At 52.8% G+C, this 4,703-nt stretch overlaps 1 protein-coding gene across 5 annotated transcripts in view; it reads left to right on the forward strand.

Moving 5' to 3' along the window:
• LOC113215724 (mitogen-activated protein kinase-binding protein 1) overlaps positions 1 to 4,703 on the forward strand; it is a 106,577-nt gene that overhangs the window by 41,707 nt on the left and 60,167 nt on the right. Inside the window, exon 1 of one of the 5 annotated variants that reach the window (XM_026435393.2) lies at positions 1,742 to 1,881. The exons of the other annotated variants lie outside the window; for them this stretch is intronic. The gene's annotated coding sequence lies outside the window, so the exon portion shown is untranslated. Of the gene's footprint in view, positions 1 to 1,741; positions 1,882 to 4,703 lie in introns of those variants that run through there. 5 annotated transcript variants of the gene reach the window in all.

A 4,703-nucleotide genomic window follows, 5' to 3' on the forward strand; every position in this document is an offset into this window, starting at 1 on the left:
CGCCGTTCGCGTTGTTAGGCGCACGCTCCGAGCGGCGAGCTTGGAGAGGTGCGCAGGCAACGAGCCGGGAAATGGCCGGAAAACACCTCAGTCTGCCGGCCTCTCCCTCGTGCCTCTCTGCCTCTCTCGCATTCTCCTCTCTACCCCTCGCGGGTCGCGTGGCAAAGCAAAGCAGGCGCTCTGTATGATGATGACGTCACACCTCCAATTAAAATGTCTTTTATTTCGTTTCGGACGCGCGGACGCGGCGGAGGTGATGTGAGCTGGCGTCGCTCGCGGCTCGCGGTACAGGAGAAGCAGGAGGAGGATGTCCGCGCACCCCAGCCCAGGCCGGCCCCTAGCAGCAGCAGCAGCAGCGCCTTGTCGCAACGGGCTGCCGGCATTTTGACCGCTGATAGATTCGTTCGCCTAGATATTAGGATAGGTGCGGCCTGCGGAGGATTACACAAAAAAAATCCCTTCCCCCCTCCCTCTCTCTCATTTTCTCGTCATATCTCTTTCGCTCTCCTCGTGCATAGCTGAACGACTAAACTGACTCAGGGCGCGGCGATTGTATCTCTTACAGATACAGGAGGATCGACGGGGAGGTGTCATCGCCGCCATCGTGTCGAGTGAGACGTCCGGGGCCGCCGTGCCCCGCCCCGCGCCGCCCCGCCCCGCGACGCGTGTATAGCTCCGCGTATCTGCATATCGGGACGCTCCCTTCTCTGTAGAGCCGGCTGGACCGAGGACCGGGCCATTGTTCTAGGCTGCGTTGCGAGATATCGCCTGTTGCATCCACCCCGTTGCCCCGTTCTTCATGGGTTGCCGTACGTCCGTCTGCCTGTCCGTCCGTTCGTCAGACTGAGGCGGTGCGAGAGCCTGGCCCGCCTAGCTCCCGGTTCGGTTGGCAAAGGCGGTACGTATCGCGTCGCCTCGCCTTCCTCGGCAGCGCGCCTGTGCGGGTAGGCAACACACGCACACGGCTGCTGGGCGCGTTGCCTACCCCAGCGCCCGCGGGCGCTCTGGGTAGGCAACAATGGCACTCGGCTGTGGGGCACGTTGCCTACCCCGCCGATCGCAGGCGCTCTAGGCAACCATCGCGCACGCTCGTCGAGCGGACAGCCTGCCGCGACGGCGCCTCACTTTACGGCGACTGTTTGGTCGCTTGCCAGGGGCGGAAAGCCGCCCAAGGCTGCGTTTAAAAAGTTGCGCGCTCTCTTCATCTCTCCCCCTTAGCCCCTTCCCCTCCCCCCCTTATGACCGCTAGTAAAGCGGCCGAAGCCCTTCACCTTTTGCCGGGCCGCCTCTCTCCCGACCGCCCTGATGGCTGTTGGCTGGGCCACGCTGTCCCTCTCTATCTCCATCTTCCGTTCCGCACAATCTCTCTCTATCTCTCCTTCCCTTTAAGCCGTTCTATCCCTTTCCCCTCACTGTTTTCTTTCCTAGAAGTCATCGTGCCGCTATGCTCCGTGCAATCTATTTGTGCCGTGCATTTTTTCCTTTTGCTCTTAAGAAAATAAATATGAATTGGAGGAATTTAGCGCGATTCCAAGCTTTTTGAAAGGAAGGCGGCTGTACCGACAGAAGAGCGGTAGGAAAGGAGCACAAAGGGGCCTAGAAGGAAGTGAGAGAGGATCCAATCCGTCGCAACGACGCTTTTTGATTTGTTTCCAATGTCAAACACGGTTCTGATAAGATTCTTCCCTCGATGTCCGACGCCCTGTTTTCTTGAGCGCGCGTCGACGGTGCCTGTTATCTGATAGCGGCGCGCGGGACGCGCAGCGCGCTAATCCGTTGCAGACAATGGCATCGATAGTGTGTAAAACTGAAAGTGCGTCCAAGGAAGGAAGGCGGTGCAGGTGATCGACAGCGGAGAAAGAGCCCTCGCGCGGTTTTCTGGTTAGCTCTCCTGTTTTGTTTTTAACGATTTCGCGGTGGTCGGGCCGACTGACTGCGCTCCTCCCGAGTTACGCGAATCGCACGTCATCATTAAATAATTATATGGCGCCGCAGGGTGGGCCGACGTCATCTTCGCCTTGTTGCACTTCTCTGTTTTTGCATAACAGTTTGCACGAGTTTTAGCCTCGTTATGGAACGCATCACGGCTTTGTTGTGCTTTTTCGTTCCGCATTATTTTGTAAATATGGCAAGCAGTTGACAATACTTGTAATGTCGACTTTATCCCGGAAAGTCATTAGAATTCGTTCAGTATCGGTGCTGACAATAGAAGTATTTTTGGGTATTTTGTTTTTTAAGTCCCCTATAACTTACCTTTTTAAGAGACACTACACTCGCAATCTCGCTCGCAATTCAATATCGGCTACAACTTCATTCGCAAATTTATTCTGCGCCATTTTCTAAAAAAATAATAATGAGGGAAACATTCTTATGATGAAATTTCCTAAATTCTGTCGCGTGTTTGCATGGCATGGTCGTTGAGGACACAGACGTCATTTGGGCCCCAACCGCAGGGCGACGAGGCGTCCATCTGAAAGGGAGGGTTAATTATTGAAGCGCGCCTCCTCCGGGCCTCCGGGCCTCCGGGCCTCCAGGCCTCCGGGTGGGCAGCGCATTCAGACATCCTTGTACTCCGCCATGAAAGAGAGGGAAAAATTGGCGATCCATTTTATGTGAACCTCCAAAACTGATCCGGAAAATGTAGGTGTCAACTTTTATTTGCGGGGGCGTGTGTGACCTCAATGTCGTGTCACGTTCAAACTGAGTGCTTGGTTTTCAAGCAGAGATTCCGCGCCCCAAGCAAAAGTGGTAATTCCCAAGCAGATTCTCGGTTTCCAAGCAGACTGATTGGATTCCAAGCAGAACGCCATACTGTCTCCAAGCAGGGCGCACTATTTTCCAAGCAGGTGCTCTCCCGTTTTCCAAGCAGATTGGCCTGATTTCCAAGCAAAGCCCCCAATCTACTTGAAAATTACCACTTTTGCTTGGAGCGCGGAATCTTTGCTTGAAAACCAAGCACCCACTTTTAGCGTAGAGGGGGACTTGAGGCCTACGCGGGGTGGGATGGGGCTGGGGGTAGCAAGCCCCTCAAAAACGCATACATGAGGTAAAAGTCGACGGCGAACAAGTGGCGGAAAAATCGAGTTAAATAGGCCTACTAATAATGGGTGCGCCATCTTCCGGCTCATATGAAAGTTCCCGCGTATTCGACAGTACCCTCCCCGTCAGTGTGTCTACTGCTGCAGTACAGTTAGAAGTGTTTAACAGTTGGTTTATTAGAGTAGAGAAGAGTTTCCGTTTGGTCCGCTCTGAGGGAATTCTTAATGAATTCAGATCATCACTGTGGGTTGTCGTTCGCCTCCCCCACCTCTCCATTCCCCGCTCTTCTGCTCTCTCCCTCTTTCTATGAATAGCCCGTCATCGGGACAGTATAGTGCGCTCGCCCAAACTTACGATATCTTGCCGGCTTTTGTGTCGCTGGCCAAGTGCGTAGGCTAGGAAATTACCATGACTCCCTTTGCTAATAATTTTTGGAAGGCGCGGCAGAACAGTATTGTACGATAGAAGTGTGGTCTCTTTGGAGAGAGAGAGAGAGAGAGAGAGAGAGAGAGAACGAGAGAACGAGAGAACGAGAACGACACGGAAACACAGAGAGCGGAATTTGTGCCTTTCGACACATACTGGGCAGTTTCTTTATTGCTTTCTGGCCTCGCAGAATGTTTTCTTTTTCCTTTGGACCTCCTTTTACAATTCACTGGGCCGTGAAAAATGCTGCTGAAGTATTAAAAACATTAGAAATAAACTATGAATAATAAGTTTGGAAATGAAAAAGCCAAATAACGACGTTAGACTGAATGTGTCGTCGACTCTTTCGGTTCGGTCTGCACAGGTGGTCCGCTCCTCACCGCCTTCCCAGAAGCGGTGTCGTGGCGATTCCCACACCGTGCGTGAGTGAGCTTTTGGCTCATCGGAGAGCTGTGGGCAGGGGCCGGCGTCGAGTGCTTGGCAAAGGCTCGCAGTCAGCGAGCAGCACTACTCCAGGCACTCTGGAAATTTTACTATGAAAGAGAACGAGAGAGAAGAGAATTTTGCCATAGGTGCTTCCTATTACGTCAAGACGATATTTTGAGATTCCGATATTCTATGGTTTCAACCTGTTTTTGCTGCTTTCGGATCGATCACCGATCGCGTGCTCGTGTCTTATTTTTGTGTGTGTATGCAAAAGAGCCTTTTTATCCTTTTCTCTCTTCCCCTCTGTCCCTCACTTCTCAATTTCTCGTGCCCCGCGTGATCCGTCACCGACACCGGGGTCCCAGCCCGTGCCGTGGGGATGACCTTGCCGATTTGAACAGTCGCCGCGGGTATATGGCATGGCGGACTCGACTGGACTCCGGGGCAGAGAGGAGACGCCTTACGCAACTCGAACGTTTTTCGAGTAAACAGAGCTGTATAATCATCGGTTTGAGTGAGACTCTGGGCGTCACGAAGGTGCCGCGGGCCGCGGAGCCGCTGTGCTGTCTGTGCCGGAGGGAGCAGGTCAAGTCCAAGCCGGTCTTCACCAAACTACTTTTTTTCGTCGATAGTTAACTAGAAATCGCCCTAAAGGAGCGAATAACTGACGATTACACAAATTGCTTCTTGTATTCCGTGTCTCCTTTTCTTTTCTTGTTTTCTCCGCGTTTTATTTTAGCAAAAATGTAAGGTCAGTAGCTCGTGGTTTATGAGTTAGTAACTTGGAGAAAATATTCGGACAGTGTATCTGT

Source organism: Frankliniella occidentalis, unplaced genomic scaffold (genome assembly GCF_000697945.3).
Source record: "Frankliniella occidentalis isolate FOCC.00 unplaced genomic scaffold, Focc_3.1 Scaffold11, whole genome shotgun sequence".
Taxonomy (NCBI): domain Eukaryota; kingdom Metazoa; phylum Arthropoda; class Insecta; order Thysanoptera; family Thripidae; genus Frankliniella; species Frankliniella occidentalis.